Source organism: Acanthochromis polyacanthus, chromosome 21 (assembly GCF_021347895.1).
Source record: "Acanthochromis polyacanthus isolate Apoly-LR-REF ecotype Palm Island chromosome 21, KAUST_Apoly_ChrSc, whole genome shotgun sequence".
NCBI classification, from domain to species: domain Eukaryota; kingdom Metazoa; phylum Chordata; class Actinopteri; family Pomacentridae; genus Acanthochromis; species Acanthochromis polyacanthus.
Genome location: NC_067133.1, coordinates 22,211,513 through 22,233,480, shown reverse-complemented (window position 1 = coordinate 22,233,480; position 21,968 = coordinate 22,211,513). Strand labels below are relative to the sequence as shown.

The window sequence follows — 21,968 nt, the reverse complement described above, 5'->3', positions numbered from 1 at the left end:
GATCAAATGCTTTTCTGCGTCTAACGAGATGATTGTGGATTCTAAATGATGTATTGTGGAATAATCTATTATGTTAATTAATCTGCACATATTAGTAGAGGAATGTCTCCCTTTAATAAAACCTGTTTGATCAGGATGTATTATAAGGGGGGTTACTTTTCTATTCTACTGGCGAGAGCTTTGCTGATAATTTTGAGATCTACATTTATTAATGAAATTGGACGGTAGCTAGATGGAAGTGTGGGGTCTTTTTCTGGTTTTAATAACAAAATAATTTTGGCTAAGTTCATATTTGAAGATATTTTTTGTTTGTTTTTAATTTCTGTGACCATTTTATGAAAGGTGGGAGCCAACGTTGTCCAAAATTCTTTATAGAATTCAACTGGATAGCCATCTGGACCGGGTGCTTTATTGTTCGGCATATGCTGCAGAGATTTCCGAAGTTCTTCGACTGACAGAGGAGAATCCAACACCAATCTATTTTCATGTTGTACTTTTGGTAGAGTAATTGAACTAAAGAACTGATTAATGTCCTCTTCTGTTGTCTTTATATGTGATTTGTATAATCCTTTATAGAAATCTCTAAAGGTATCATTTATCTTATCTGGGTCATGGCTGATGTTTCCATCTGGGTCTTTGACAGCAGAGATTGTTGTTTTCTCTTTGTTTACTTTTAACTGATTGGCCAGAAATTTACCAGATTTATTGCTATGTTCAAAGTTCTCTAAGCGAAGTCTTTGCACCACGAATTTAGTTTTTTTATCTATAATTTCATTAAGTTCAAGTTTAGCTTGTCTTATATCCTTCAGCGTGTGCTCTTCTGGAGAAACACGATAAGCTTCCTCCAGGGATTGAATTAGAAGTTCTAACTCTGAGATTCTTGAGACCTCTTTCTTTTTCTTATGTGAAGAGAAAGATATTATTTTCCTCTCAAAACTGCTTTTCCTGCTTCCCACAAAAGACATGCTGATGTTTCTGGCAAGTCGTTATCTTCTAGATATATAGACCATTCTCTTTTAACATAGCTGATAAATTCGGGATCTTTAAGTAATGATGTGTTAAATCTCCAGTTTGTAGCTGGGGGTTTATTATTCTTATTTTTAAGGGTAAATAATACAGGTGCATGATCGCTAATGGTAATGGGATGGATTTTGATTTCTGAAATGTCATTCATCAGCGTGTTGCTAATTAAGAAATAATCTAGTCTAGAGTAAGAACGATGAGCTGAAGAAAAGATTGTATATTCTCTTACGGTAGGGTGATGAGAACGCCACGCATCACAAAGACCAAAATCCTTCATATATTGTTGAACTGTTTCTGAGGATCGCCATACTCGCTGGTTTCCTGTGGTACTGAGCCTGTCCATTCCCGGGTCACACACCATGTTGAAGTCCCCTCCTATAATCAGTGCGTTATTTGAGTAACCATCAAGTGAAGTGAAGAGAGAGTGAAAAAAGGAGGGGTCATCAACATTTGGACCATATATATTCACAATGCACAGTTTAACATTTTGGATGGATATTACCGCCATAATAAATCTGCCTTGTGGGTCTGCAATTGTGCTATCAATACCAAAGGTTAGTCTTTTATTTATAAGGATTGCTACTCCTCTTTGCCTGGAATTATAACAGGCTGAGTACACATGTGGAAACTGTGCTGATGGAAGAAGATCCAATGATGAATTTGATAAATGAGTTTCCTGCAATAAGACAATGTCTGCTTGCAAATTCTGCAGTTGCTGATTGATTTTCAGTCTCTTTTCCCCTGTACCAGCTCCACGCACATTCCAAGTGACAAACCTTGCGTTAAAAAGTGCGTTCATGACTGAACAACTAAAGTAAGTGCTACATGCATATTACCAGAGCTTATATCTGAAAGGGGCCACATACGTGCATACATGCCAGCTAAGTGTGCATTCTGAATCACCCTGTTTAATATTTTCAAACGTGATTGTGCTGTTCCAACAAGCTTTAAGTGAATGTGTTTATGTGAGCTGTGTATAGTGCTGATGTGTGTCAACAAATTCCTATTCTCATGTCTGTGTGTGAGGTTTGAGTGATTATAACAGGTGAAATATTGGTGAACTGTGAAAAGGTGAGAAAGAAAAAGAGTGAAAAGTGAAACGAGTAACAGTGAAAAAAATAAAATATGATTTAAAAAGGACATTGGTGCTGTGAGCAGTGCAGTGAAGACGGGAATTAACTTTAGTATTAATTATTTTATGGCAGTGTTGTGTATAATGGCATTGTGAGTGAGATCAAGCACATCGTCACTTACCACATCCTACGTCACTTACCTGCACCTGGCACCCAAAAAAAGCAGTTTGCCATTTCTTCTTTCTGAACAAATTGCAAATGCTTTGGTGCATCCATGCAAATGATTATTTACAATTCTCTGCCGTTTCCTACATTATCCGTTGCTTTTGTCATCTTGATCACATATCCATTAGACTTTCTTTCCAAATCTGTCCTGAATTGGTAAATTGCTCCCAGGCGAATCTTGCCTTTCTCTACGAAGGGAAATGTGTGAAGGGTTAGGGTTTTCTGAAATCGCTCAAAGACGCAAGAGAAGATATTTGTGATGTGGATGAGAATTTGTGGCCCAACAGACAGGAACATCAGGAGGTGTAAGAAGACTGCACCGTAGTTCCTACAGCACTGCATGTACAGTTTTCCCTAAGGAGATTGTCCTGTTCACATTTCTACTTTTGTTTTTATTTGTGTTTTTCTTTGAGCTATGCAGCACTGTTTTCCTTCCTGTATCACAATGACGTATGTCAACAAATTAAAAGCGTAAATGTGAATCTTGTTCAGTCTCTTGCAATCAATCTGCCACATACACTAAGGTATAATTTACAATTTACAATAACTGTCATTAAAACGTTAGCCATAGCTTACATCAGAACATCCCTCCAGAGCACACCGTTATAATGACAACATGACTAAGCAATTTGACTGTTTTGTCCATACACAATGACACAAGGACTTGTCATTCTGATGGCACTGACATTGACTCAGATATTTACTTTTGAGAGATGAACTAAGGATTTTGAGCAAGAGACTGGCTAAAGCAGGTAATCCATGGTATTTTGCTATTTGCACAAATTGTTTTGAGAAATGCACTTATTGTTTTGTAAATGTTGAGGATGATTCAAGAAATGTACCAAAACCAGTAATAAAGAGAGGTTGATGATGTCTAAAACTGAAGTGGTAAGTAAAGGAACGACGTCCATAAATAGTCTGCTTGGGATAGGATCTAACAGACATGCTCCTGGTTTGGTGGAATTTATTACTGTCATGAGCTCTGAGATATAGAGTCACAGGAGTGCCACAATAAAATATAAATAAATAAATAAATAAGGAAATAAATGTGTAAATATGAAGAGAAATAAAAAAATAATTCTGTTAAAAAATAAGGAAATAAATATGCAAATATAAAGAGGAATAAACAAAAGAATAAATAAATAAATAAATAAACAAATAAAAAGGTACTTTTGTTTTTGCTTTTCCTTTTTCTCTTTTTTGTCATTGCTTTTCCCCCAGTCCACCAAGTAAAAGCAATGACAAAAGCCTTTGCTTTTACTTGGTGGACTGAGCTGTCAATCAAATGGCTCTGGGCGGGGCTTTCTGTCCAGGGTAGGTAGTCAACAGCTGATCACAGGACGCCAACTCCGAGCACGGCTGAAGTCAAGTGATGTCACCGTGGCGCTTCAGCTGATTCGACCAGCAGAATTCTTCTTTTCCTTTCGGCTTTTCCCTTCAGGGGTCGCTACAGCGAATCAATTGCCTCCATCTAACCCTGTCTTCTGCATCCTCTTCTCTCACACCAACAACCTTCCGGTCCTCTTTAACCACATCCATGAACCTCCTCTTTGGTTTTCCTCTAGGCCTCCTGCCTGGCAGTGGGAAACTCAGCATCCTTCTACCAATATATTCACTCTCTCTCCTCCGGACATGTCCGAACCATCTCAGTCTGGCCTCTCTGACTTTATCTCCGAAGCTTCTAACATGTGCTGTCCCTCTGATGTACTCATTCCTGATCCTATCCATCTTGGTCACTCCCAAAGAGAACCTCAGCATCTTCAGTTCTGCTACCTCCAGCTCTGCCTTCTGTCTTTTCCTCAGGGACACTGTCTCCAGACCAAACAACATGGCTGGTCTCACCACAGTTTTGTAAACCTTTCCTTTCATTTTAGCTGAAACTCTTCTATCACACATCACACTTGACACTTTTCTCCAGCTGTTCCAGCCTGCCTGTACACGCTTCTTCACCTCTTTTCCACACTCTCCATTGCTCTGTACTGTTGACCCTAAGTACTTCAAATCCTCCACCTTCTTGATCTATTCTCCCTGTAACCTCACTCTTCCACTTGTGTCCCTCTCATTCACACACAGATACTCTGTCTTGCTGCGGCTAACCTTCATTCCTCTCCTTTCCAGGGCAAACCTCCACTCCTCTAGCTTCTCCTCCACCTGTTCCCTGCTCTCACTACAGATCACAATGTCATCTGCAAACATCATAGTCCACGGAGACTCTTGTCTAACCTTGTCTGTCATCTTGTCCATCACCATAGCAAACAAAAAGGGGCTCAGAGCTGATCCCTGATAGCCTTGCCATGCTATACCCATGTTTCTGACGGCACAAGGGTCTAGGGAAGCTCGACAGGGAGGGAGGCGGGCTAAAAGGTTGTCTATCAAATCACTCTGCAGCAATTGGGTAGGTATACAACCAATCAACGCAACGAATAGGCTGACGTAGTTCCGAGAGCACCAGCGGATTGTGGCTAAGTCCCATTAGCTTCCCAACCAGCGAAGCCGCGGAGCCAACTGGTATATTAAGGATTTGCCATATCCCGTCGGCATAAGTCCAAATACGTCTTTCTTCTCAATGAAACACTTAAGTGCCGTCCTTTGTTTATCTTTCAAGTTGAATTTTAGCTTCAAATCTTTAAGGGCTGTGGCCAAAGCCGAGTCGAAAGATAACTGTTTATTGTGCGCTGGTTGTTTCTGTCAGAATCGTCACGCCCCTGTCGTCACTTCGTTACGCCCACCTTCTGACTCTACACTTCATGGTGATTGGTCCGGCCAGTTTTAGGAGAATCCAGCCTCGAGCCTTATGGAGGGTAACTAGACCCACCCTGGCAGAGAATTAAATTCGTTGCCGTGGGTTGTCTAGCGCGGCTAGGCTAGATCCCTGATGTAGTCCCACCTCCACCTTGAACTCCTCTGTCACACCTACAGCACATCTCACCACTGTCTTACAGTCCTCATACATGTCCTGCACCACTCTAACATACTTCTCTGCCACTCCAGACTTCCTCATACAAAACCACAGTTCCTCTTTGGGCACACTGTCATAAGCTTTCTCCAGATCTACAAAGACACAATGCAGCTCCTTCTGACCTTCTCTGTACTTCTCAATCAGCATCCTCAAAGCAAATATTGCATCTGTTGTACTCTTTCTTGGCATGAAACCATACTGCTGCTCACAGATGTTCACCTCTGCCCTTAGCCTAGCTTCAAGTACTCTTTCCCATAGCTTCATCGTGTGGCTCATCAGCTTTATTCCTCTGTAGTTGCCACAACTCTGCACATCTCCCTTGTTCTTAAAGATGGGCACCAGCACACTTCTCCTCCATTCCTCGGGCATCTTCTTACTATCTAAGATCCTGTTGAACAACCCAGCCAGAAACTCTATTGCTACCTCTCCGAGACACTTCCATACCTCCACAGGTATATCATCAGGACCAAGTGCCTTTCCACTCTTCATCCTCTTCAATACCCTCCTCACTTCATCCTTACTAATCTTTGCTACCCACTGAACAATAGACGTCTATTAGACGTCTAGATTTTTTAGACCTAAATTCAACCGTCTAGATGCCATCTGTTTTTAGATGGAATTTAGACATTGCAGCTTAATCAATTATTCTACAACTGTTTATTTGATTGATTGATTGATTGATTGAAAAAAACAACGGTAAGGTGGATAGTTAATCTCCAAATACTGAACTAATATAATTATGATAGCCATAGAGCGATATTCAGAATAGTATAAATATAGCCGAGATTTAGACGTTTAAATATATACCGCATTTCAACGTCTAGATATATACCGAATCTAGACAACTGAATTTAATCCATCATTCAAAAGTTGTTTATTTAAAAAAAAACAACGGTAAGGTGCATAGCTAATCTCCAAATACTGAACTAAAATAATTATGATAGCCGTTGAGCGATATTCAGTATAGTATAAATTTAGCCGTGATTTAGACGTTGAAATCTATACTGCATTTCACCATCTAGATATAGACCGAATCTAGACAACTGAATTTAATCCATCATTCAAAAGTTGTTTATTTAAAACAATAACTGTATGTTGCAGAACTGATCTTCAAATACTGAACTGATATAATTATGATAGCCATTGAGCGATATACAGTCTAGTCTAAATATATCCGAGATTTAGACGTCTAAATCTCTACTGCATTTCAACGTTTAGACATAGACCGAATATAGACAACAGAATTTTATCCATCATTTAATATTTTTTTATTTAAAACAATAAATGCATGTTGCACAACTGATCTCTAAATACTGAACTAAATCATTTATGATAGCCGTTAAGCGACATCGCTTATAGACTGAATTTCAACAAATTAATTTTATCCAAAGTTGTTTATTTAAAATAACTGCATGTTGCAGAACTGATCTCTTGATATTGGACTAAAATCATTTTATTAGCCATGATCATTATAAACTACAGTCTATATGTAGACGTCTGATATTCCGCTTTTCAACGCCGACACCATTCAGAGGTATGTATTTTAAATCTTCGTAAAATAAAAGAAACAATAATCTAATGGAATATAGCCAGCTCTTTCCATGTGCATCGCCATCTTGGCTTATATGTTGACAAAGATGCAGCCACCTTATTGGTGGAGCACGCTCATGTGACAGACTGTGCAACCACTTCCTGGCAAAATATTATTCCGCTCAGAGAAAAGTAGTCCGTGACAAAACTTATCGCCATAGCCGCTTTGCCACGATATCAACGACAAAAATAATTGGTAGCTCTGTAAGGCCCCCGCTTTGTATTCGTATGAAGATCACATGATCATAACATGAAAAAAAGCTTCTCTTTATGGACGGCACAACTTCCGACCATGCTTCCGACAGAGGAATCTTTGCGCAGATGCAGTCACTAGTTCGTTGGTGTGGGAAGTTTGAAGACACGCAGGAAAAAGTTTCAAAGAAGTAAATTTTACCTCATTCAGCGGTTAAGAGGTGGGTGCTGAAGCAGATATTATAGAAAAATGTTTAATTTTGCAATGTTTGGTCCTTTTACAATCATGCTTCAGTTTAGCATTTGCATGCATTGTGTGTCGGTTGATAGCATGAGGGCTAGCTAACGAGTTGCTAGCTTAGCCAGTGTGGGCCATCGACTAGTGGGGAACTTCGTTTGCTTTCAACCTGGGGTCTGTTTTCATATGTCATTTCATACATGTGAGTGATGGAGAAATGATTTTTCGACATAGCTCCAGTATTTAGCCAGGCAGGCAGCTTCGCAGCTCAGCTAGCGAAAAGTATGGGGCAACTTGCCCCCCCGCGTCAAAGTCCGCCCTAACGTGCTTTTTTCCCCCCACACTGACCGGCTCGGACGAGTGTCCCACAACACTGAGAAGTGAACGAAAACCTGGAGTTGAGCTCAATTTTGTGTATGTGTGAAGTTAAGCTGCTATTTTTATGTAGACTGATGTCAGGGAATGTTTGACTTTGCATCCTATCATAAATGGAAGCCATTGTGTGTATAGCTTTGAGGTAAAGATTAATTAGCTGTTCATTCTTTTTTCATGGTTTCTGCAGACTAGAGTTGTCTAGCTTTTTGTTTTTGTTTTTCCTTTTTCTTCAACTTTTCTCTACAAATGTTCATTATTTATGTCAGCATGTGCTGTCCTTGCTTTGTACAAAGTCCTGATGATTAAGAGGATCACCTACAGGCCAGATTTGTAAAGCAATTTTATTTTTGTAGGCCAAGAGCAACCCAACTCTCCAGATTTGTTTGAACAAACGAAAATATCAGTAGCTCTTTCAAAATGTAAGGCTAAGGTATTTCTAAGTTTTTTAATTCAAAAACATTGTTTTATCAAATTTGAACATTTCTTTTTTCCTGCTTTTATTAGCATGGCAGCCTTCACCCGACAATTCATTGACTCAGATATCCTGAGTTTGTAATGTTGTCCTCTTTATTTGTATTCTTTTTTTGTCCAGTTAATACTTATAATTTAAATTAATTAAAACAATACACATCTGTGATAATTATGTCTTCCCCAGGTGATTCACCATCCAGTCCAAAAACAATTTTGATCCCCTCTGCATTCCTCTACACCGGGTATAATTTATATGTTTATTATATTCAAATTATTCCCCTGGTTATTAGATAATTTAAATTTAATGACTGTCTCATGGCCAAAAATAACATTGTTCTCCACTAAGTATTAAAACCTGTGTTGGTGAAACAATGATTAGCAGCAGGAGAGGACAAAATACCAAAATGCAATGCTGAATATAATAATTTTTGTATCTGTTTTTGATTACAGCTGTGCAAGGTCAGACATCATCTGCAGTCCCTGACAGGGGCCGTTATGGAAAAAAAAGTCAGAAGTCAAGGTATGTTTGGTTAAGTACAGCAAATACACGGGGACAATTGTGTCCAACTAGTGAAATTATTGTTTTGTCATAATCACGATTATCAATTTCTAATTATCCCCCACCCCAAATAATGAATGTGGGTGTCGAGAAGACGTCAAGTCCACACATGCAGCCAGGACTGTTCAATTTTTGCATATGTCTCTCTCCTAGCAGAGCTCCTAACACCCCAGTAGTGTCCTGGAGGGCCTGTGATAGACGGGGCAGTCCTGTGATGACCCGTGCCCGGACCCCACAGGGTAATCATTAATGTTTATAGCAGCGATTACAATATTGTTTGCAAATACGATCATTAATTGCATTTGCTGCCCCCACCCCTGTGTACATTGTAATTTAATAAATTCAACGAGACATCATAAGTTGCAAGTTTTAATATTCTGACCTTTTTTAAAGCCTCCACTGAATATACTGCAAATGACAAATGGTGTGAGTGAAAAGATTTCATTTCAACACGGTAAACAATGATGACATTGCTGTTGATCTAATTGCTGAGGCAATTATGATGTGCAATTAACTATGTTATGACCCCAAAAGGTGATTGAACTCGTAGGGGAGCATCACAGCAAAGTAAAAATGTATTGTATAGTCAGTTTCAGAGTGATATAACTGTTGTTTTTTTTTAAGTAAGGTGAGTATGTTCCATTTCTCCCTCTGCCAACAGAGACTCCTAGACTTCAAACTGGATCCCCTGCCCATTCTTCCCAAGGTACAAATTGACCATGGTATTAATATTAAATAGTGATGTTGCTATGATGACTTATACTTCTCTTTTCTTTGACACACAGCTCATTCCTCTGTAGGTCAGCGGCCCAAAACTCCAAGGATTAAAGGTAAATTAAAGCTATTGTGTCAGGTTTAGCAGTGTTTTTTTGGTGCATGTTTTTTTTAAAAGTTGTAAAACAGGCTATGATTTTGTTTAACAGCCAAAGTAAAGCATTACACTAGAGAGGAATATAAACCACCTTTCGTCAAAATTGACAGCTTCCAATCAGAAGCTGCCACGTCACAACTTTGACAGGTGGCCCCGCCCCCTTTTTAAACCGGAAGTCCCGCCTTACCACGTGCTCTTTTACAGGAAGTCCCGCCTTATGACGTGATATTTTCACCACGTGATCTTTGTTTATTCCGGGAGCCCCTTCCCCTCGGACGCCAAAGTCAGGTCTAAAGTGTCTCCCTAACCCTCAGCGGCTTATCTATTCGGTGCAGATGCGCCCCCTCCCCCCTCCCGGGTCCTAACAGTCAAAAGTATTTATCTGATCTGGAGCAGACGCGTCCCTGTAAAACAAAAATTTCAGCATTCTTGTCCATCCACCCTATGACAAAAGTTTTTAGCATTCTTTTTGACAGAGAAACCCGTGAAATCAAATGTTCTCTATTAGCTTTCTCCTATCTCGCCTTTCTGCGCGCTACCCCTGCGACCTGTCACTGAGAGCTGTCGTGACCGTGTGAGCGCTAGATACCTCCCCCAGCTACACTGACAGGAAGCCCCTCCTTAATCGAGAGGGTTTATCAGCGTAGCGGGGGAGAAGCGGGTTTGTTAAACAAGCAAGCAAGAATCTTTTTACACTCTCTAAGTTAGTTAATTTAAACACAAGACACTCAACAAGAACTAACAAAAAAACCTTGGCAATTTAACTGTTTGAAATATACCAATCAGAATATAGAACTTTAGCAATTTAACTGTTTGAAATATACCAATCAGAATATAGAACTTTAGCAATTTAACTGTTTGAAATATACCAATCAGAATATAGAACTTTAGCAATTTAACTGTTTGAAATATACCAATCAGAAAATAAAACTTTAGCAATTTAACTGTTTGAAATATACCAATCAGAAAATAAAACTTTAGCAATTTAACTGTTTGAAATATACCAATCAGAAAATTAAACTTTAGCAATTTAACTGTTTGAAATATACCAATCAGAAAATAAAACTTTAGCAATTTAACTGTTTGAAATATATCATTTGGATAAATAAAACATTAACAATTTAACTGCTTGGAATATATCATAAATAAAAAAAACATTCACAATTTGACTGTTTAAAATAGATCAATCAGAAAATAAGAACCGACAGTCTTTTATCCGGAAAGTTTCAATGATGTAGAAATCAACATATAGTTTAAACAACAGTAGTAGTTCTTGCCATAATGCTGATTGTTTGTCAGAGACTCCTGCTGAGAGAGGCTGCAGTCAGGCTGACTGCTGGAACTAAACACAACTTGCTGCTCATTCGTAAACTGAAATGAGGAGACCAGAATAAAGGAGGCTGGTGGTGCAGCCTACATCCACAAAGCCATAATTCAAGCTGTGCATTCATTTAGGACATAATAATTTAGATCACTATTAGGCACCGGACTGTTTTACTGTGGCTGAAACTCTGAGGTGCTTTACAGGCCCTGAAGTAGGCCTCTTGTTTGATTTTTTTTTTAGTTGTTGTCTTTTCAGCAACTTCTAGTACTCTGCTTCTCTTAAAACCAATTTAACCAACTTCACTGACTACAAACTCACGTTTCATTCCCCGGCATATTTCTCAATAACGGAAAGAGACAATAACGTGATGTTTGGTCTCGTTTGACAGTTTTCACGAGGAAGATAGGAAGTATGCAAGAATCAACCAAACTATCCGAGAAAGAACGAATTTACCAGTTCTTCATTTTTATGTTATCGCAAATGAATGTTATGTCATTATATTTCTGTTTTACATTTGATATATTCGATTATAATAAGGAACAAACACACAATTTAACAAGACTGAACAGAAACTTTGAACCCAACCTCCTGCTAATGTGTAACCTGGAGTTTTGTAAGAGCTTACATGTAGCATCACATCATTGCTGGAAACTGCTGCAGTGTCTTTCTATTAGTACTCGGCACATGCCACTGCCACGTATAGAGGGAAACAATGAAATGGGGATACTGACAGCAAAGTATTTTTCTTTACTAGACACAATAAGTATTAAAAAATAAGTAATGCATAAAAACTTTTTGAAATTTCTGTAATATTTAAATGAAGAAGGTCCGTTGTTGGATGGGATGTTCACACTCCTGCATGTGTGCATGAGGACAGAAGAGGATATTTGCCGATCAGTGATTCAACTAAGAGATGTGTCACCATCATATTCAATGGAATAAGCCTGGATATTTCAAGATCCTAAGAGAGTTAGTGCTTCTTAACCTTTCTTTTAGTCACATTTTCTAATTAACTTGTAAATGCAAGCTGCATTATCAACTTAAGTCTCAGGTGTTTTTTGAGGCAGATCAAAAATGTAAACTTCAACATAGTTTGAGATGAAATGGTATATTTCTCAGGTCACTTATAGAATCAGTATCTTCAAATATAACTGGATTTAATGCTTTTTTTGTACTAAGGTTCAACTTCATATTACAGCCACTTTCCAACTTTTATATCTGATTAAATGCTATTTAGAGGCAAATGGAATGAATATTTTCAAGGAAAAAGCAAAGCATTACATTTTTGCTAATGTTTTGTATTCTACTCAACTCTGCTCATCATAGCAATATTTATCACATAACACCTGCCAGCAATCAGAAATATGAAAACAGTACCACAAAAAAGCACAACTACAGGATGCTCAGTGAACTCAAGTCAATGTTTATGCTGAGTCCACATATACTCCTAAACTGAGGGTTTGTCACTTGCTTTTGCTACGCTCCTGACAACAGTAATGTTGTTTTTCTACACAACGAACCATCAAGACAATTAATCGCATAAAAAAACCCTCATAAGCCCACTGAAAGAGTTGAGAGATCTCTTAAAATGCTGATCAATGATGACCCTCTCGTTCTTGGACCAGGACCTTTTGGGTTTCCCTATAAATAAATTAAGATTTTACACAACTGACAACACGTTTTTGTTGTGAGACCACAATCAGTTCTTCAAAATAAATGTCCCAATGTTCCATGTAAGTAATATTCTTGTACCGTAAATATACTTTTTGGCTTGAAATTCTCTCGCAACATTTTTATTATAGTTTTAGCATATAGTCATAATGATATTTTACTAGCCCCGGCCAAAAATTTTTTAAAAATCCATAATTACCATTTCAATGACAGATATATCATCTCCAGTGTGAGAAAATGAATCCAAACACTCCCCAGCTGATCACTGTCAGCACTGTGTTGAATGTCAAACTCATCTGATGTTTGAGGAGAGCAATTGGCCAATTAATTGGTAAAATGATATAACAATGCGTAAATTTACGTATTAAATTATGCTATTAACTTTTTTATGACGCTTATAAGCTTTAGAAGCTTTATTTATTTATTTCCGTTGTTATTACTATTGTTGTTTGTGGCTCCCTTGTGATCAGTTTGGTGTGTGAAACCTGTGAACGCATAACCGACGTGTACCATATTCAATCAATTAAGGATGATATTCATCCTATACATAAATGTTGCAATAATAACTACAGTTTATACATACACTGCTCAAAAAAATTAAAGGAACACTTTTTAATCTATTGCATCAAATCAGTCAAACATGTGGGATACTGATCTGGTCAAGTAAGTAAAAAAGGGGGTTTTTCGTCAGTTTCAGCTGCTTTGGTGTTCATAAAATTAACAACAGATGCACTAGAGGGGTAACAATGAGACAACCCCCAAAACAGGAATGAGTTTACAGGTGAAGGCCACTGATGTTTTTTCCTTCCTGATGTTTTCTGACTGTTTTTCACGAGTTTTGCATTTGGCTAGGGTCAGAGTCACTTCTGGTAGCATGAGGCGATACCTGGACCCGACAGAGGTTCCACAGACAGTCCAACTCCTCCAGGATGAAACATCAATGCGTGCCATTACCAGAAGGTTTGCTGTGTCTCCCAGCACATTCTCAAGAGCATGGAGGAGATTCCAGGAGACAGGCAGTTAGTCTGGGAGAGCTTGACAGGACTGTAGAAGGTCCTCAACCCATCAGCAGGACAGGTATCTGCTCCTTTGTGCAAGGAGGACCATGAAAATATTATACTCTGCTCAAAAAAATTAAAGAAACACATCATATTTCAATGCGGGGAAAAAACAAACTGGATATTTACATTGATATGGACTGGTTAGTGTGTTAGGAATGAAAAGATGCCACATTGTTTGATGGAAATGAAAATTATGAACCCCCCAGTAGGGCTAAATTCAAGAGATTCCAAAATCAAAGTGAAAAACTGATGTGGCAGGCTGGTCCATCTTTCTGAAATTCCTTGGCAGCAACTCAAAATGGTACTCAGTAGTTTGTATGGCCTCCATGTGCTTGTATGCATGACTGACGATGTCGGGACAAGCTCTGAATGAGACGACGGATGGTGTCCTGGGGTATCTCCTCCCAGAACTGGACCAGGGCATCGCTGAGCTCCTGGACAGTCTGAGGAGCAACCTGATGGTGTCTGATGGAACAAAACATAATGTTCCAAAGGTGTTCTATTGGATTCAGGTCAGGTGAGTATTGGGGCCAGTCAGTGCTGTCAATTCCTTCATCCTCCAGGAAGTGCCTGCATCCTCTTGCCACATGAGGCCAGGCATCATCGTGCACCACAAGGAACCCAGGACCACTGCACCAATGTAGGGTCTGACAATGGGTCAAAGGATTTCATCCTGATACCTAAAGGCAGTCAGAATGCCATTGTCCAGCCTGTAGAGGTCTGTGCGTCCCTCCATGGATATGCCTCCCCACACCGTCACTGACCCACCACCAAACCGGTCACGCTGAACAATGTTACAGGCAGCATAACATTCTCCACGGCTTCTCCAGACCCTTTCATGTCTGTCACATGCGCTCAGGGTGAACCTGCTCTCATCTGTAAAAAGCACAGGGCACCAGTGGTGGACCTGCAGATTCCTGTGTTCTATGGTAAATACCATAGAACACAGTCAGCGAGCACAGCGGGCACTAGAGGACGCTGGGCCCTCAGACCACTCTCATTGCATCTCTTTCTGATTGTTTGATCAGAGACATTCACACCAGTGGTCTGCTGGAGCTCATTTTGTAGAGCTATTGCAGTGCTCATCCTGGTCCTCCTTGCACAAAGGAGCAGATACCTGTCCTGCTGATGGGTTGAGGACCTTCTACAGTCCTGTCAAGCTCTCCCAGACTAACTGCCTGTCTCCTGGAATCTCCTCCATGCTCTTGAGAATGTGCTGGGAGACACAGCAAACCTTCTGGTAATGGCACGCATTGATGTTTCATCCTGGAGGAGTTGGACTGTCTGTGGAACCTCTGTCGGGTCCAGGTATCGCCTCATGCTACCAGAAGTGACTCTGACCCTAGCCAAATGCAAAACTAGTGAAAAACAGTCAGAAAACATCAGGAAGGAAAAAACATCAGTGGCCTTCACCTGTAAACTCATTCCTGTTTTGGGGGTTGTCTCATTGTTACCCCTCTAGTGCATCTGTTGTTAATTTTATGAACACCAAAGCAGCTGAAACTGACGAAAAACCCCCTTTTTTACTTACTTGACCAGATCAGTATCCCACATGTTTGACTGATTTGATGCAATAGATTAAAAAGTGTTCCTTTAATTTTTTGAGCAGTGTATGTATAAACTGTAGTTATTATTGCAACATTTATGTATAGGATGAATATCATCCTTAATTGATTGAATATGGTACACGTCGGTTATGCGTTCACAGGTTTCACACACCAAACTGATCACAAGGGAGCCACAAACAACAATAGTAATAACAACGGAAATAAATAAATAAAGCTTCTAAAGCTTATAAGCGTCATAAAAAAGTTAATAGCATAATTTAATACGTAAATTTACGCATTGTTATATCATTTTACCAATTAATTGGCCAATTGCTCTCCTCAAACATCAGATGAGTTTGACATTCAACACAGTGCTGACAGTGATCAGCTGGGGAGTGTTTGGATTCATTTTCTCACACTGGAGATGATATATCTGTCATTGAAATGGTAATTATGGATTTTTAAAAAATTTTTGGCCGGGGCTAGTAAAATATCATTATGACTATATGCTAAAACTATAATAAAAATGTTGCGAGAGAATTTCAAGCCAAAAAGTATATTTACGGTACAAGAATATTACTTACATGGAACATTGGGACATTTATTTTGAAGAACTGATTGTGGTCTCACAACAAAAACGTGTTGTCAGTTGTGTAAAATCTTAATTTATTTATAGGGAAACCCAAAAGGTCCTGGTCCAAGAACGAGAGGGTCATCATTGATCAGCATTTTAAGAGATCTCTCAACTCTTTCAGTGGGCTTATGAGGGTTTTTTTATGCGATTAATTGTCTTGATGGTTCGTTGTGTAGAAAAACAACATTACTGTTGTCAGGAGCGTAGCAAAAGCAAGTGACAAACCCTCAGTTTAGGAGTATATGTGGACTCAGCATAAACATTGACTTGAGTTCACTGAGCATCCTGTAGTTGTGCTTTTTTGTGGTACTGTTTTCATATTTCTGATTGCTGGCAGGTGTTATGTGATAAATATTGCTATGATGAGCAGAGTTGAGTAGAATACAAAACATTAGCAAAAATGTAATGCTTTGCTTTTTCCTTGAAAATATTCATTCCATTTGCCTCTAAATAGCATTTAATCAGATATAAAAGTTGGAAAGTGGCTGTAATATGAAGTTGGACCTTAGTACAAAAAAAACATTAAATCCAGTTATATTTGAAGATACTGATTCTATAAGTGACCTGAGAAATATACCATTTCATCTCAAACTATGTTGAAGTTTACATTTTTGATCTGCCTCAAAAAACACCTGAGACTTAAGTTGATAATGCAGCTTGCATTTACAAGTTAATTAGAAAATGTGACTAAAAGAAAGGTTAAGAAGCACTAACTCTCTTAGGATCTTGAAATATCCAGGCTTATTCCATTGAATATGATGGTGACACATCTCTTAGTTGAATCACTGATCGGCAAATATCCTCTTCTGTCCTCATGCACACATGCAGGAGTGTGAACATCCCATCCAACAACGGACCTTCTTCATTTAAATATTACAGAAATTTCAAAAAGTTTTTATGCATTACTTATTTTTTAATACTTATTGTGTCTAGTAAAGAAAAATACTTTGCTGTCAGTATCCCCATTTCATTGTTTCCCTCTATACGTGGCAGTGGCATGTGCCGAGTACTAATAGAAAGACACTGCAGCAGTTTCCAGCAATGATGTGATGCTACATGTAAGCTCTTACAAAACTCCAGGTTACACATTAGCAGGAGGTTGGGTTCAAAGTTTCTGTTCAGTCTTGTTAAATTGTGTGTTTGTTCCTTATTATAATCGAATATATCAAATGTAAAACAGAAATATAATGACATAACATTCATTTGCGATAACATAAAAATGAAGAACTGGTAAATTCGTTCTTTCTCGGATAGTTTGGTTGATTCTTGCATACTTCCTATCTTCCTCGTGAAAACTGTCAAACGAGACCAAACATCACGTTATTGTCTCTTTCCGTTATTGAGAAATATGCCGGGGAATGAAACGTGAGTTTGTAGTCAGTGAAGTTGGTTAAATTGGTTTTAAGAGAAGCAGAGTACTAGAAGTTGCTGAAAAGACAACAACTAAAAAAAAAATCAAACAAGAGGCCTACTTCAGGGCCTGTAAAGCACCTCAGAGTTTCAGCCACAGTAAAACAGTCCGGTGCCTAATAGTGATCTAAATTATTATGTCCTAAATGAATGCACAGCTTGAATTATGGCTTTGTGGATGTAGGCTGCACCACCAGCCTCCTTTATTCTGGTCTCCTCATTTCAGTTTACGAATGAGCAGCTAGTTGTGTTTAGTTCCAGCAGTCAGCCTGACTGCAGCCTCTCTCAGCAGGAGTCTCTGACAAACAATCAGCATTATGGCAAGAACTACTACTGTTGTTTAAACTATATGTTGATTTCTACATCATTGAAACTTTCCGGATAAAAGACTGTCGGTTCTTATTTTCTGATTGATCTATTTTAAACAGTCAAATTGTGAATGTTTTTTTTATTTATGATATATTCCAAGCAGTTAAATTGTTAATGTTTTATTTATCCAAATGATATATTTCAAACAGTTAAATTGCTAAAGTTTTATTTTCTGATTGGTATATTTCAAACAGTTAAATTGCTAAAGTTTAATTTTCTGATTGGTATATTTCAAACAGTTAAATTGCTAAAGTTTTATTTTCTGATTGGTATATTTCAAACAGTTAAATTGCTAAAGTTTTATTTTCTGATTGGTATATTTCAAACAGTTAAATTGCTAAAGTTCTATATTCTGATTGGTATATTTCAAACAGTTAAATTGCTAAAGTTCTATATTCTGATTGGTATATTTCAAACAGTTAAATTGCTAAAGTTCTATATTCTGATTGGTATATTTCAAACAGTTAAATTGCCAAGGTTTTTTTGTTAGTTCTTGTTGAGTGTCTTGTGTTTAAATTAACTAACTTAGAGAGTGTAAAAAGATTCTTGCTTGCTTGTTTAACAAACCCGCTTCTCCCCCGCTACGCTGATAAACCCTCTCGATTAAGGAGGGGCTTCCTGTCAGTGTAGCTGGGGGAGGTATCTAGCGCTCACACGGTCACGACAGCTCTCAGTGACAGGTCGCAGGGGTAGCGCGCAGAAAGGCGAGATAGGAGAAAGCTAATAGAGAACATTTGATTTCACGGGTTTCTCTGTCAAAAGAATGCTAAAAACTTTTGTCATAGGGTGGATGGACAAGAATGCTGAAATTTTTGTTTTACAGGGACGCGTCTGCTCCAGATCAGATAAATACTTTTGACTGTTAGGACCCGGGAGGGGGGAGGGGGCGCATCTGCACCGAATAGATAAGCCGCTGAGGGTTAGGGAGACACTTTAGACCTGACTTTGGCGTCCGAGGGGAAGGGGCTCCCGGAATAAACAAAGATCACGTGGTGAAAATATCACGTCATAAGGCGGGACTTCCTGTAAAAGAGCACGTGGTAAGGCGGGACTTCCGGTTTAAAAAGGGGGCGGGGCCACCTGTCAAAGTTGTGACGTGGCAGCTTCTGATTGGAAGCTGTCAATTTTGACGAAAGGTGGTTTATATTCCTCTCTAGTGTAATGCTTTACTTTGGCTGTTAAACAAAATCATAGCCTGTTTTACAACTTTTAAAAAAAACATGCACCAAAAAAACACTGCTAAACCTGACACAATAGCTTTAATTTACCTTTAATCCTTGGAGTTTTGGGCCGCTGACCTACAGAGGAATGAGCTGTGTGTCAAAGAAAAGAGAAGTATAAGTCATCATAGCAACATCACTATTTAATATTAATACCATGGTCAATTTGTACCTTGGGAAGAATGGGCAGGGGATCCAGTTTGAAGTCTAGGAGTCGAAGAAGAACAAATCGGAGCAGCTCTCGGTGATCACCTACACACGTGGACAAAATTGTTGGTACCCCTCAGTTAAAGAAGGAAAAACCCACAATTCTCACTGAAATCACTTCAAACTCACAAAAGTAACAATAAATAAAAATTTATTGAAAATTAAATAATCAAAAACAGCCGTTACTTTTGAATTGTTGATTAACATAATTATTTAAAAAAACAAACTAATGAAACAGGCCTGGACAAAAATGATGGTACCTCTATAAAAGATTGAAAACTATTTGACCAGAGTGACATGATTAACTCAGGTGTGTCATTTAATTGACATCACAGGTGTTTCCAAACTCATAATCAGTCAGTCTGCCTATTTAAAGGGAGACAAGTAGTCACCCTGCTGTTTGGTGAAAAGGTGTGTACCACACTGAACATGGACAACAGAAAGCGAAGGAGAGAATCGTCCCAGGACATCCGAAAAAAAATTATAGACAAACATCTTAAAGGTAAAGGCTATAAGACCATCTCTAAACAGCTTGAAGTTCCTGTGACAACAGTGGCTCATATTATTCAGAAGTTCAAGACCCACGGGACAGTAGCCAACCTCCCTGGACGTGGCCGCAAGAGGAAAATTGATGACAAATTGAAGAGACGGATCGTTCGAATTGTATCCAAAGAGCCCAGAGCAACCTCCAAAGAAATTAAAGGTGAACTCCAAGGCCAAGGTACATCAGTGTCAGATCGCACCATTCGTCGTTGTTTGAGCCAAAGTGGACTTCATGGGAGACGACCAAGGAGGACACCACTGCTGAAAAAAACTCATAAAAAAGCGAGACTGGAATTTGCAAAAATGCATGTTGACAAGCCACAAAGCTTCTGGGAGAATGTCCTTTGGACAGATGAGACCAAACTGGAGCTTTTTGGTAAGGCACATCAACTCTATGTTCATAGACTCAAAAACCAAGCATACGAAGAAAAGAACACTGTCCCTACGGTGAAACATGGAGGAGGCTCAGTAATGTTTTGGGGCTGCTTTGCTGCATCTGGCACAGGGTGTCTTGAAAGTGTGCAAGGTACGATGAAATCTGAAGACTATCAAGGCATTCTGGAGAGAAATGTGCTGCCTCGTGTCAGAAAGCTTGGTCTCAGTCGCAGGTCATGGGTCTTCCAACAGGACAACGATCCAAAACACACAGCCAAAAACACCCAAGAATGGCTGAGAGAAAAGCGTTGGACTATTCTAAAGTGGCCTTCTATGAGCCCAGATCTGAATCCCATTGAACATATGTGGAAGGAGCTGAAACATGCCATTTGGAGAAGACACCCATCAAACCTGAGACAACTGGAGCTGTTTGCTCATGAGGAGTGGGCCAAAATACCTGTTGACAGCTGCAGAACGCTCATTGACAAATACAGAAATCGTTTAATTGCAGTGATTGCCTCAAAAGGTTGTGCAACAAAATATTAAGTTATGGGTACCATCATTTTTGTCCAGCCCTATTTCATGAGTTTGTTTTTTTAAATAATTATGTTAATCAACAATTCAAAAGTGATGGCTGATTTTGATTATTTAATTTTCAATAAATTTTTATTTATTGTTACTTTTGTGAGTTTCAAGTGATTTCAGTGAGAATTGTGGGTTTTTCCTTCTTTAACTGAGGGGTACCAACAATTTTGTCCACGTGTGTAAAACAGACACCAGCTCGATGTGGTGGGGGGGCTACAGGAAAGACAGAACTTCCCCCTTCTAATTTTTTTCTAAAAGCCCCACAAAGTTCTTTAAAAGCAAGTGTTTTTTTAAAAAACAAACGTTTTAAATCTATTTTTTTATTTTCCTTTTCGCATTGCGAGGCAAATTTCATAAAACCAATTAAAAGGTTGTTAAAAGTATTTATATTTATAGTTTTTTAAAACATTTTTTCCACTGTTATAATGTGTAATATTTTGTTCAGTTTATTTTGAATTGTTTTAATTTTTCCAAGTTCAAGGTTTAAATTTATGTTCTATTTGTGTAACATTAAAGAAAAATTATGCCAAGTCCATGATTGTAATGGTTGTATTCTGAATGAATAATGTACGGTAATTGCAATTCCAGTCTACTGATGACAAATGTAGATTAGTGTTAAATTATGAAAAAGCATGACATTAGATTAAAAATGTATTGTGAAAGATCCAGAAAGAGACACATTGGCGAAATAGTTGGGACATCCTTGGAGTGGATCGAGGTAAGAATTGCAGGTAATTTCTCATTTAGGCTTTTTTTTGTGAGAGATTTTTGTCTACAGTACTTTTTTTTTTTTTACATTTTTATTGTGAATATTTTTTATAAATCGCCAAATTCTAATTAATTTATTCGAATTTGGGGAAAATATGCATTAATGATTGTCAGTTTATTACAGTATTGATAGGAAACCACTGACTTTTTTTTTTAGGTGTAACAGACGGCTAATAGACGTCTATTAGACGTGTAGTCTAAAATAGGTATACCAGAGGTCTAAAAATGAAAGTTTTTTAGACATCTAAATTTAGACTAGACGGCTAATAGACGTCTAATAAACGTCTAAATGTATACCTGGGTTTATATTCGGTATAAGCATGAACGTCGGATAAACGTCTAAAATTTAGACGTCTAAATTTAGCCGTCTGCTGTACAGGATGTCAACGTCTGAATGTCTATAAATACTAGGGATGGGAATTTCGACTAATTTCCGAACCGACTAGTCGCTAATTTTATTGGCGACTAGTCGGTTCGGAAAACTTGCAATTTAACCCTTTAAGGGCCAAAGTTGCAATATTGTGACAAGCAACATTGCTGAACATAAGTCATAGCTTCAAATATACTGCCTCATGTGCCTCATGTACTGTACACCAGGAGATGGCGGACATCTAGAACTTCAATCTAAACATCAGTTGTGGGCGTGTTTTCATTCAAAGTTTTGGAGTTTACAGAGTT

General features: G+C 38.5%; 2 long non-coding RNA genes across 3 annotated transcripts in view; one reads left to right on the top strand and one right to left on the bottom strand.

Moving 5' to 3' along the window:
- The window catches only part of LOC127531628 (uncharacterized), a 34,859-nt gene extending 24,583 nt beyond the window's left edge, over positions 1–10,276 (bottom strand). The window contains exon 1 of the long non-coding RNA XR_007938761.1: positions 9,764–10,276. This is a non-coding gene — a long non-coding RNA (uncharacterized LOC127531628). The remainder of the gene's footprint in view (positions 1–9,763) is intronic.
- LOC127531620 (uncharacterized) lies at positions 6,782–9,519 on the top strand. 2 transcript variants are annotated; one of them, XR_007938752.1, is made up of 5 exons: positions 6,782–7,283; positions 8,331–8,388; positions 8,597–8,666; positions 8,862–8,944; positions 9,367–9,519. It is a non-coding gene; the product is annotated as an uncharacterized LOC127531620 (long non-coding RNA). The 2 variants fall into 2 exon arrangements; XR_007938753.1 differs by having other exon boundaries at positions 8,859–8,944.
- Positions 10,277–21,968: the final 11,692 nt, after the last annotated feature.